We start from the raw sequence: 13,444 nt of genomic DNA, 5'->3' as shown, positions 1-13,444 counted from the left end.
TCTGGGTTTGGGTTACCTCACTCAGGATGATTTTTTCTAGTTCCATCCATTTGCCTGCAAATTTCATGCTTTCATTGTTTTTCTCTGCTGAGTAGTACTCCATTGTGTATATGTACCACATTTTTTTCATCCATTCTTCCGTTGATGGGCATCTAGGTTGTTTCCAGGTTCTGGCTATTACAAATAGTGCTGCTATGAACATAGCTGAGCATGTATCTTTATGGTATGAATCAGCATTCCTTGGGTATATGCCCAAGAGTGGGATGGCTGGGTCTTGAGGTAGTTCGATTCCTAATTTTCTGAGAAACCGCCATACTGATTTCCACAGTGGTTGTACAAGTTTACATTCCCACCAACAGTGGAGGAGTGTTCCCTTTGCTCCACATCCTCTCCAACATTGGTTGTCATTGGTGTTTTTGATCGTAGCCATTCTAACAGGTGTAAGGTGGTATCTCAGAGTCGTTTTGATTTGCATTTCTCTGATGATTAAGGATGTTGACCATTTCTTTAAATGTCTTTCAGCCATTTGTAGTTCTTGTTTTGTGAATTCTCTGTTTAGCTCTTTAGCCCATTTTTTTAATTGGACTGTTCAGTGCTTTGATGTCTAGTTTCTTGAGTTCTTTATATATTGTGGAGATCAATCCTCTGTCAGATGTGGGGTTGGTGAAGATCTTTTCCCAATCTGTTGCCTGTCTTTTTGTCTTATTGACTGTGTCTTTTGCCCTGCAAAAGCTTCTCAGTTTCGAGAGGTCCCATTTATTAATGGTTGTGCTCAGGGTCTGTGCTGTTGGTGTTTTACTTAGGAAATGGTCTCCGGTGCCAATGCATTCAAGAGTGCTTCCTATTTTCTTTTCTATTAAGTTTAGTGTAACTGGATTTATGTTTAGGTCTTTGATCCACTTGGACTTGAGTTTTGTGCATGGTGACAGATATGGATCTATTTGTAATTTTTTACATATTGACATCCAGTTATGCCAGCACCATTTGTTGAAGATACTTTCTTTGTTCCATTGTATAGTTTTGGCTCCTTTATCAAAAACCAGGTGTTCATATGTGCATGGATTAATGTCAGGGTCTTCAATTCGATTCCATTGGTCTGTATGTCGGTTTTTATACCAGTACCAAGCTGTTTTTATTACTATAGCTCTATAGTAGAGTTTGAGGTTCGGGATGGTGATGCCTCCAAGGGTTGCTTTATCGTATAGGATTCTTTTAGCTATCCTGGGTCTTTTGTTTTTCCATATAAAGTTGAGTATTTTTCTTTCCAAGTCTGTGAAGAATTGTGTTGGGATTTTGATGGGGATTGCATTGAATCTGTAGATTGCTTTTGGTAAGATTGCCATTTTTACTATGTTAATCCTACCTATCCATGAGCATGGGAGATCCTTCCATTTTCTGATATCTTCTTCAATTTCTTTCTTTAGAGATTTAAAGTTCTTATCAAAAAGGTCTTTCACTTGTTTAGTTAGTGTTATCCCAAGGTATTTTATATTATTTGTGGCTATTGTAAAGGGTGATGTTTCTCTGACTTCTTTCTCAGCCCTTTTATAATTTGTGTATAGGAGGGCTACTGATTTTTTTGAGTTGATCTTGTATCCTGCCACTTTACTGAAGGAGTTTATCAGCTGTAGAAGTTCCCTGGTAGAGTTTTTGGGGTCACTTATGTATACTATCATATCATCTGCAAATAGTGAAAGTTTGACTTCTTCCTTGCCAATTTGTATCCCTTTGATCTCCTTTTGGTGTCTTATTGCTCTAGCTAGAACTTCTAGTACTATATTGAATAAATATGGGGAGAGTGGACAGCCTTGTCTTGTTCCTGAATTTAGTGGTATCGCTTTGAGTTTCTCTCCATTTAATTTGATGTTTGCTGTTGGCTTGCTATAAATTGCTTTTATTATGTTTAGAAATGTTCCTTGTATTCGTAATCTTTCTAAGACCTTTATCATGAAGGGGTGTTGGATTTTGTCAAAGGCTTTTTCAGCATCTAAGGAGATGATCATGTGGTTTTTTTCTTTCAGTTTGTTTATATGGTGTATTACATTGACTGATTTCCGTATGTTGAACCATCCTTGCATCCCTGGGATGAATCCTACTTGGTCGTGATGGATGATTGTTTTGATGTATTCTTGGATTCGGTTTGCCAATATTTTATTGAGTATTTTTGCATCAATGTTCATGAGGGAGATTGGACTGTAGTTCTCTTTCTTTGTTGCATCTTTCTGTGGTTTTGGTATCAGGGTAATTGTAGCCTCATAAAAAGAGTTTGGTAGTGTTCCTTCTGTTTCTATTGTGTAGAACACTTTGAAGAGGATTGGTATTAGTTCTTCTTTGAAAGTCTGGTAGAATTCTGCACTGAAACCATCTGGTCCTGGGCTTTTTTTGGTTGGGAGACTTTTGATGACTGTTTCTATTTCTTTAGGGGTTATTGGTCTATTTAAATGGTTTATCTGGTCTTGATTTAATTTTGGTATGTGATATTTATCCAGAAAATTGTCCATTTCTTCCTGGTTTTCTATTTTTGTGGAGTACAGGTTTTTGAAGTATGATCTGATGATTCTCTGGATTTCCTCATTGTCTGTTGTTATGTCTCCCTTTTCATTTCTGATTTTGTGAATTTGGGTGCTCTCTCTTTGCCTTTTGGTTAATTTGGCTAGTGGTTTGTCTATCTTTTTGATTTTTTCAAAGAACCAACTCTTTGTTTCATTGATTTTTTGTATTGTTCTCTTGTTTTCTATTTCGTTGATTTCAGCCCTCAATTTGATTATTTCCTGGCGTCTATTTCTCCTGGGTGAGTTTGTTTCTTTTTGTTCTAGAGCTTTCAGTTGTGCAGTTAATTCATTGGTATGGGATTGCTCCATCTTCTTTATGTGTGCATTTAGAGCTATGAATTTTCCTCTTAGCACTGCTTTCATAGTGTCCCATAAGTTTGGGTATGTTGTACTTTCATTTTCATTGAATTCTAGGAACTCTTTAATTTCTGTTTTTATTTCTTCCTTGACCCATTGATGTTTCAGGTGGGCATTATTCAGTTTCCATGAGTTTGTGGGTTTTCTATAATTTTTGTTGTTATTGAGTTCTAACTTTAAGGCATGGTGGTCTGATAAGATACAAGAGGTTATTCCAATTTTTTTGTATCTGTTGAGATTTGTTTTGTGTCCAAGCATGTGGTCAATTTTTGAGAAGGTTCCATGGGGTGCTGAGAAGAAGGTATATTCTTTTGTGTTAGGATGGAATATTCTGTAGATATCTATTAGGTCCATTTGAGTCATAACATCTGTTAGGTCCTTTATTTCTTTGTTAAGTTTCAGTCTGGTAGATCTATCTTTTGGTGAGAGTGGTGTGTTAAAATCTCCCACTGCTAATGTGTGGGGTTTGATGTGCATTTTAAACTTTAGTAGTGTTTCTTTTATGAATGTTGGTGCTTTTGTATTTGGAGCATAAATGTTTAGAATCGAGACTTCATCTTGGTGGATTTTTCCCGTGATGAATATGTAATGTCCATCCTGGTCTCTTTTGATTGATTTTAGTTTGAAATCTATTTTATTAGATATTAGGATAGCTACACCAGCTTGTTTCTTAGGTCCATTTGCTTGGAAAACCTTTTCCCAGCCCTTTACTCGGAGGTAGTGTCTGTCTTTGGAGTTAAGGTGTGTTTCTTGTATGCAGCATATGGATGGGTCCTGTTTTCTTATCCATTCTGTTAGCCTGTGTCTTTTTATAGGTGAGTTGAGACCATTGATATTGATGGATATTAATGACCAGTGATTGTTAATTCCTGTTATTTTTTTGGTTGTGTTGTGTTGTCCTTCTGTGGTGTATGTTGGTGTAGGATTATCTATTGCTTGATTTTTCATGGATGTGTTTAACTTCTTTGGGTTGAATTTTCCCTTCTAGTGCTTTCTGTAGGGCTGGGTTTGTGGACAGGTATTGATTAAATCTGGTTTTATCCTGGAATATTTTGTTTACTCCGCCTATGGTGATTGAGAGTTTTGCTGGGTATAATAGTCTGGGTTGGCATCCGTGGTCTCTTAGTGTCTGCATGAGGTTTGTCCATGATCTTCTAGCTTTCATAGTCTCTATTGAGTAGTCTGGTGTTATTCTGATGGGTTTGCCTTTATATGTTACTTGGTCCTTTTCCTTTGCGGCTCTTAATATTTTTTCTTTATTCTGTGTGTTTAATGTTTTGATTATTATGTGGCGAGGGGACTTTTTTTTGGATCCAGCCTATTCGGTGTTCTGTAAGCTTCTTGTATCTTCATAGGTATTTCTTTCTTTAGGTTAGGAAAGTTTTCTTCTATGATTATGTTGAATATATTTTCTGTGCCTTTGAGTTGGTATTCTTCTCCTTCTTCTATCCCTATTATTCTTAGGTTTGGTCTTTTCATGGTGTCCCAAATTTCCTGGACGTTTTGTGTTAGGACTTTTTTGTCTTTATTGTTTTCTTTGACTGACGAATCTATTTTCTCTATCGTGTCTTCAGCGTCAGAGATTCTCTGTTCCATCTCTTGCAATCGGTTGGCCATGCTTGTTTCTGTAGTTCCTGTTCATTTAGTCAGGATTTCTATTTCCAGCATTCCCTCAGCATGTGTTTTTTTATTGTCTCAAATTCATTTTTCAAATCTTGGAATGTTTCTTTCATCTGTTTAATTGCTTTTTCTTGGCTTGATTTGATTTCTTCCCATTTTTTGTTCGTTTTTTCTTCCATTTCTTTAAGGGAGTTTTTATTTCCTCTTTAATGGAGTTTTTCATTTCCTCTTTAAGGGAAGTTTTTATTTCCTCTTTAAGGGAGTTTTTTATTTCCTCTTTAAGGAAAGTTTTTATTTCCTCTTTAAGGTAGTTTTTCATTTCCTCTTTAAGGAAAGTTTTTATTTCCTCATTGAGGGAATATTTTATTTCTTCTTTAAGGGCCTCTATCATCTTCTTAAAGTCATTTTTAGGGTTGATTTCTTCTGTTTCTTCTGTCATGGTATGTTTAGATCTTGCAGGTGTAGAATCACTAGGTTCTGATGTTGCCATATAGGTCTTTATGTTGTTGCCTGTATTTTTGCACTGGCGTCTACTCATCTCTTCCTCTGTGCGGTGTAGGTGGTGTCTGTGTCTGAGAGTGCCTCTCTTGTTCTAATTTTTAGTCTTGGTTTAGTAGTGGTTCTTGGTTAAATTGGTACTATTGGGCTATTTCTTCAGGAGCAGCTGATTTCGATCGGGGAATTATATACTTATGATTCTGGTGATCTGGTTTGGTGTCTGGGTAGCGCCTTCTTCTGTGTTCCCAGGTCAAGTTTTGTTCATTTGTCAACTCCTCAGCTGATCTTGTTTCTTCAGACTTTAAACTGTAGGCATCTGAATCTTCTCCCAGATGGGTTTCAGCTGAGCAGGGTAGTCTCACCAACACCTCCAGATTGTTGGGTTTCACAGGATCAGCTGCTGGGCCCTGGGTTATCCTCAGAAGGAGTGTTCAGATTTGTTCTGGTTCTGACCCACGGAGATAGCTTCTTCCCCAGATGTTGGGGTTAGGGGTGTCCCTGTTCCAAGCTGCGTCTGCTTGTCTCCGTCCCTGGGCCTGTCTACCTCTGTGGTCCGCTGCCGGGCCTGTATGTCCCTGTCAGCTGCCGCTGGGTCTGTCTGCCTCTGGGGGCCACCACCGGGCCTGAATGTCTCTGCCGGCTGCAGCCGGGACTGAATGTCCCTTTCGGCCACTGCCGCCAGGCCCGTTTACCTCAGCGGGCCGCCGCTGGGCCCCCGTCTACCTCTGCGGGGCGCCGCTGCCGCAGGCCTACCTGCGTCTGCTTGTCTCCACCGCCGGGCCTGTCTACCTCTGTGGGCTGCCGCCGGGCCTGAATGTCCCTGTTGGCCGCTGCCGCCGGGCCCGTTTACCTCAGCGTGCCGCCGCTGGGCCCGTCTACCTCTGTGGGCCCGCCGCTGGGCCTGAATGTCTCTGCCGGCTGCCGCTGGGCCTGAATAGCCCTTTCAGCTGCCGCCGCTGGGCCCGTCTACCTCCACGGGCTGCCTCCACAGGCCTACCTGCGTCTGCTTGTCTCCGCCACCGGGCCTGTCTACCTCTGTGGGCCGCCGCTGGGCCTGAATGTCTCTGCCGGCTGCCGCTGGGCCTGAATAGCCCTTTCAGCTGCCGCCGCTGGGCCCGTCTACCTCTGTGGGCCCGTTTCTCTGGAATCTTAAACACAACTCAATCTCATAAGCTTTTTACTTTTAAATTATCTCTTGTGAGGCAAGCTGTTTGTTTGCTCTCAACTTTTTGAAAAGTAAACCTAAGCTTTCTAGCAATGATTAGGAAAGAAACTTCATTTTGAGTTGGAAAAAAAAAAGAAGTATTTCTAGGCAGCATGGCCATTTTTAGTTGAAAAACTACCTTTCCCAGAATGCATTTCTCTTATATCAGCCTGCAGTTGTGAGCTATCTTTCAGACTCCATTTCCCATAAATCTTTTCAGGTCCAGGAATCAACTTCTGGTCCCCTTTTACCAGGCTTGTTTTCATGCTTCTTGTCTGGGAGGTTTGAGTCAAGTTTTTTGTTTTGTTTTGTTTTTTGTTTTCCACTTTTTCACCATGGAAGATGGAGAGATTTCTGTTCTCCCTGAGCTGCCCTAGCTAGGTATTTTTCTTTCATCTGATACTGGCCCCAGATAAGATTCACACATGCCCCATTAGTATGCACAGAGGGGAGCATCCCTAATACCAAAATTCTCTCTGGGCTCCTTAATTTGCCTCAGCCAGTGAAAAGGAACAAAAGCACATAAAGCAGAGCTTTCCTGCAGCTCCTTCAGAGAGACTTTCCCTGAAAGATCTTTATCTAGTCCTGCTGGTTCCTTCCTCCCAGCAGAGCTTCAGATGCCTCAGGCTGCAGCTCTCTTCCTCTGTTAGCTGCCTCTGGAGGTAGGAGCTTTACTCTGTTTCTGTTTTCAGGGTCTGTGTGGTTTGTGTTCATAAATCAAGCATCTGCTTTTTTATCAAGGGAGGTTTTTGTAATCCCTAAGCTCACATTAGGACAGGTGTACTTCCCTAATCAGACCTTTCTCCTGGATTAGTTCCCCAGTGGTTTGTGTTCATCTGTCTGTGCACTCTCAGACAGTGGCTTATTCACAGAGGCAACAACCCCTCAGGGCTTCACTCCCTCACCTTATCAGGAGTTAGGGGGAAAACCAACAGTGCTTGAAACAAAGCTGTTCTCAGAAAGGTCCTTTCTCTGATAGAAAAGAGTTTTACTCCTGCATAGTTCTTCATTCTGTCCTGGCTCAGATCTTCCCCCCAGATGGAGTTTCTGATGCTGATGCTGATGCTGCTGCAGCTGCACATGGGGCTCAGCTTTATTGCTTTCTCCAAGCCAGGAGCTTCCTCAAGCTGCCATGCACTTTCCCAAGAATCTTTTGTTAGGTTCTAATTGGGGAGGGATTTTTGACTGCTTTACTGACTAGTAGAGACAGAACATTAGCAGAGAGGATTTGCCCTGTTCTAAGAGGTTTGTTTTTTCTTAAAGTGAACCACAGGTGAATTCCTGCACTAATATCCCCAGGTGATTCTTATTTTTTGTCCTTACAGAAATAGAAACTGAGAGAGAAAGTTCTGAAAGCTTTTTATTTTTTGGAGAGAGATTAAGTTTTTTAAGAAAGCTTTTAACTTGAGAGAAAGACCACCAAGTTTTTTCCCAGAAATTTTTAGTTTTAGAGAAACCAAATTTTCTCAAGACTTCTAAACTTTGGTTTACTTCAACCATATTTTTTGAGACAGGGTTTCTCTGTGTAGCTTTGAGCCTTTCCTGGAACTCACTCTGTAGACCAGGCTGGCCTCAGACTCACAGAGATCCACCTGCCTCTGCCTCCTGAATGCTGGGACTAAAGGCATGTGCCACCAATCCCCAGCTTCAATCACTTTCTTACCTCAGGGAGATTTGCTTTCTCCTGCCACTTGAGACCAACAGCTACTCACAGGAATTTTTTTTCTGCCTGATAAGCTCAAAGAAGATTTTTTTCTTCCCAGTTTGTGTTCATAGCCCTATAATTAGAAAACTAAAGACTTAGTTTCTCTGTCTTGTAGCTTAATATATGCTAAGTTTTCCTTATGCTATTTTTCTAATTTTTTCTACACTGCCTTACACTAAGGTTCTTCCTGCACTATATTACCACACTCTACCTTCCTTATTTTTCAAAGATAGGAGTTGAGAGACAGAAAGAGAGAAATCTTAATAGAGAAGATTCTATGCTGCAGCCTTATTCTCGAACATCCTTCCAGTCCGTTTTTCTTTTTCTCCTGAGGATAACACCCCCTGCCCTATTTAACCTTTTTCACTACAAAACCAGGTCAGACCTGTAGCTTGAGTTTTCCTGCCTTGCCCAGAGTCAGGACAAATCTTTGTCACCCGCCAGTCCCACAGCCACTCAGACCCAACCAAGTAAACACAGAGACTTATATTGCTTACAAACTGTGTGACCATGGCAGGCTTCTTGCTAACTGTTCTTATATCTTAAATTAGTCCATTTCCACAAATCTATACCTTGCCACATGGCTCGTGGCTTACCGGTACTTTACATCTTCCTGGTCCTGGCGGCTGCTGCAGGTAGTCTCCTTCTGCCTTCCTGTTCTTTTATTTCTCCTCTCTGTTAGTCCCACCTATACTTCCTGCCTAGCCACGGCCAATCAGGTTTTATTAATTGACCAATCAGAGCAACTTGACATACAGACCATCCCCCAGCAGAGCCAAGTGCAGACCATCTCAGACACCTGTACTCAGATCCGTGGTCCTAATCATCCTCTATGCGGCCCTGCTGGGTAAAGCCATGAGGAACCCAAGAACAGGCTCCCACAGGACATACAGAACATCCCACAGCACAGACCCTCTTTACCTGGAAGGGCCTAACTCTTTCTTTCACCAAGCACTCTGAATATTACTTTTTTTCCTGTTTGTCTTAATCTCTGTTCAATGAACCATCTATGGGGGTTCCATCCCACACCCCCACATTTCCCCCAGAGTACTCTTGAGTAGGAGCAGCAGGAAATATTAAATAGAAGGATAGAGGGGAGAAAAACAGAGAGAAATGCAGGGTAGCCTCATAGGGCCTGCATCCCAATCCACTGGACCTGGACTGTCTCTGCCCTGGGGTATTTAAAGGAATGCAAGGGGTGGAACACAAGACCTCCCCCAGCACAGCCAAGTGCAGACCATCTCAGACACCTGCACTCAGAACCGTGGTCCAATCATTCTCTCTATGCAGACCTGCTAGGTAAAGCCACTAGGAAACCTAAAAATGGGCTCCAACACCCTTCCCTTTGGGAGTTGTTTTCTTTTAAACCATCACATCTTCCTCACTGGCCTCAAAAATTGCAATAAATTAATGCAAAAATCTTTCAGTCCAATTTCAAAAGTCCCCACAGTCTATAATACTACCAAACTCATTTAAAAGTCTGAAATTCAAAGTCTCTTCTGAGATTCATTTAAGATCTTAACTCTAGTCGCCTGTAAAAATCAAAATAAAAAGTCAGGTAATATACTTACATTATGAAATGATGGCACAGGATATACATTATATACATTACCACTTCAAAATATAGAGAAGGGAGCACAGTGAGAAAATATTGGACCATAGCAAGACCAAAAACCAGCTGAGCAAACTCCAAACTCTGCTTCTCTATGTCTGATGTCAAAAAGCTCTTTAGATCACCAATTGTGTTCAACTTTGTTGACTACAACACATTTTTTTCTCTTGGGCCATTTGTATTCCCTGTTATCAACTCCACTAGGCAAGTATTGCAAGGCCTTGGCACATCTTGGAGTCTCCAATGCAATCCAGGCTTCAACTTCAAAGCTTCACATAATGACCTCTCTAGGGACAACACTGACATATGTCTGGACTCAGTGGCTTTCCTTAGTCACATGGGCAGTTTTAATTGTTCCTTTCTTCTATCCTTAATTACAGAATCATATGGATGGAGCTGCCAAGTTCTGCTGCTTACTGGGACTGAAAAATGAACCCTATCATTTAAATACATCTACACCAACTTTCTGTTTTCAATGAGTACCTTCACACCTAAATTTGGGTGTACTGAAACTTGCTCTTTAGATCAGGCTGGCCTCAAACTGAAGGTTTTGCTAGCCTCGGCCTTCCCAGTGCTAGGATTAAAGGCATGTACCATCACACTTGGATCTAAACTTTTCTTTATTTCCTTTTCACAAGTTAGAAACTTAGCTGGGTGGGATCTTGCCCTGAGGTCACCATTTATACCATTTATACCACTTCGAAATCTGTTTATCTCTTTGCTCAACTTGCTCCTTTTATTATAAATATTCATTAGAGTTACCAGTAATAACCATGGGACACAGTCTATACTAGCTGTTTTTAGGTTTTCTCAGCCAGTGGAATTAATCCAAATTATTTCATATCTCTTCACTTTAGCCTCAGGCAGACTCTTCTGACAAGGGCAAAAATCAAGCACATTCTTTGCCAAGCTATCAAAAGAATAATCTATGGACCATGTATTAATATTCTTCTATTTTGTAACCTCTTGGGCAAGGCCCCAGAGGTTCATCAAATCATATTGAGCACCACTGTGTTCCATGCTCCTATTAGTATGGCCCATTAAACAGGACTTAAAGTGTTCAACTGCTTTTCTAATCTACTGTTCCAAGGTCCATATTTCATCAAACAAAATCATGATCAGGTCTATCACAGCATTACCTCAGTCCCTCCTATCTACCTCAGTCTTAGTTACAGTTTCTATTTCTGTGAAGAGACACCATGACCACTGCAAGTATTGTAAAGAAAACATTTAATTGTGGTGGCTCACTTACAATTCTGAGGTTTAGTTCATTATCATAATGGTGGGAAGCAAGGGAGTATGGAGACAGACATGGTGCTAGATCAAGAGCTGAGAGTCCCTACATATTGACTCACAGGCAACAGGGAGTGGTCTGAGACACTGGGTAGTATCTTGGGAATGTGAGACCTCAAAGCCTGTCTCTACAGTGACACACTTCCTCCTATAAGGCCACACCTACTCCAACAAAGCCATGGCTCCTAAAAGTGCCAATACCTTTGGGGGCCATTTTTTTCAACCTACCACACCCTCTAAATTTTTTCATGTTCCACTTTCTTGTAATGTCTCCTTACATACTTTTATCCAGTAGTGATGTCTATCCTTGATGGTAAGTGTGTTTAGTAGATAAAGAGGAAGGATGGATCTTGTTTTCTAATCCATTCTGTTAATCTGTGTTCTTTTATAAGGGAAAGGAGACCATTGTAGCTGAGAGTTTTCAATAAACATTGGTTATTGATTCCCATTATTTCATTGTTGTGCTGTGCATTTTCTACCACTTTTGGTTTGCCTCTATGGTGATATTTATTCCCTTTTTTCTCCTCTAGGTGTGGTTAACCTCTTCAATTTGAAGTTTTCCTTCTAAAACCCTCTGTAGAGCTCGACAGATACTGCTTGAATTTGGTTTGATCATGGAATATCTTTCTTTCTCCTTCTTATCTGATTGAAAGTTCTCCTGGATATAGTAGTCTGTGTCTTGTAATGTTTGTATTACATCTGTCTAGGCCCTTCTGGGCTTTAGAGCCTGCCTTGAGAGGCCAGGTGTTATTCTAATGGGCCTAACTTTATATATTTCTGGACTTTTGCCTTTTAGCTATTAATACTCCATCATTGTTCTGTATATTTATTGTCTGATTATTATGTGTTGAGGGTATTTTCTTTTTTGCTCAAGTCTATTTGGTGTGCTGTATTCCTTTTGTACTTTAAAAGGCCCTCCTTCTTTGGGATGATGATAGTTTCTTCTATTATTTTTTTGAAAACATTTTCTGGGATGTTGACCTGTCTCCTGTCTTCTTCCTCTGTATCTATTATTCATAGATTCTTTTTTACACTCAGAATGAATTTTTCCTAGTTTACCTGCAAATATCCATTTATCTGCAAAATTTATGATTTCATTGTTTTAAATGGCTGATATTTCACTGTATAAATTTATCATAATTTCCTTTTTTTACTTTTTTATTTACCACACATTGGCCTCCCTCCTCTCATCCCATTCTTTTCACCCACCTCCTTTCTACATTCCCTAATCCACTCCTCAAAAATGGTAAGGCCTCCCATGGGAGTCAACAAAGCATGACATACCAGGTTGAGGCAGGACCAAGCTCTCCCATGCATCAAGGCTGAGCAAAACATCCCACCATAGTGAATAGGTGGCTGTTTTGAAATTCCCTCGGACTTCTACTGTTCTACCCAGACTTGGTAAGTCAATTAACATATCTATTTAAAAGAGAAATTTTCTACATTAAAAATTGTCTTTATGTGTACATTGGAAGAAAATTTGGCTTTGTTTGAAATTTTAGGCACTCTGAAAATGGAACAACTATATGAGATTAATATTGTTTGAATTATTCAGTTTATTACTTTTCTTATCCTCATTTTACTATTTAAAAAGATAGTCAATTTAAGTGCCAGGATAATAGTCTTAGAAAAACCTGTTAAACCTGTAAAAATAAATTATAGGGAAATTCAAATTCAGACAGAAGAAATTAACAGTGAAGTTGTTTGAAAATTGGATCATAAGGTTAAAGAAAGAAAGCCTGTATTCACACAATCACCCTTAATTTATCCGGTAGCCATACAGCAGCTACGTGGTGAAGAGAATAAACAAAATACTTGGATTCCAATTGATATGTTAGATTTATGAAGATTTGAGGAGGCAATAGCATCTTATAGCATCCATTCCCCATATGTAAAGCAAATGTTAAACACCTGATCAACTTGTGATAATATTCTACCAAAGGACTGATAGGATTTGGCACAGGCTGTTCTTGAACCAAGACAAAATCTCCAGTGGAAAATGTGGTTCAATAATGAGGCTAAAAATATAGAAAAACAATGGAGGAATAAAGGAATACAAGTCTGCCAGGATCAGCTTATTGGAGAAGGCCAATATGCTTCATTCCAACACAATGTTTATATGATGTCCAAACCCTAGTTCTATGTTGCACGACAGCCTTGAATGCATGGGACACAGTTGAGGAGCCAGGGAAAAAAACTGAGTCATTTACAAAGGTTATACAGGGCCCAAAAGAATCTTTCACAGATTTCTTACAAAGATTGACTTCAGCAGTACAGAGAATGGTCCCGAATTCAGAGGTTAGTCAGATAATAATTGAATCTTTGGCCTTTGAGAACTCAAATGCAGCATGCAAAAGAATAATCAGGCCATTAAGGGCAAGCTCTGCACCTTTGGAAGATTGGATTAGAGACACGGTTAATGTTGGTGCTTATGACTATGATGATATGTGGGTAGGAGAAGCAATTTCAAAAGGTTTGAGAAATGTTAGATGTTTTGGATGTGGAAAGCAAGGACATTTGAAAAGGGACTGTAAAAAGGTCATTCCTATAAATAATGTTTCTTCAAGGAACACTGGCAACAGAATGCCCTTCCTTCTGGATTA

This window comes from Peromyscus maniculatus, chromosome 23 (assembly GCF_049852395.1).
Source record: "Peromyscus maniculatus bairdii isolate BWxNUB_F1_BW_parent chromosome 23, HU_Pman_BW_mat_3.1, whole genome shotgun sequence".
In the NCBI taxonomy this organism is placed as follows: Eukaryota; Metazoa; Chordata; class Mammalia; order Rodentia; family Cricetidae; genus Peromyscus; species Peromyscus maniculatus.
The sequence above is the reverse complement of the archived record's forward strand: the minus strand, read 5'-3'. Positions refer to the sequence as shown.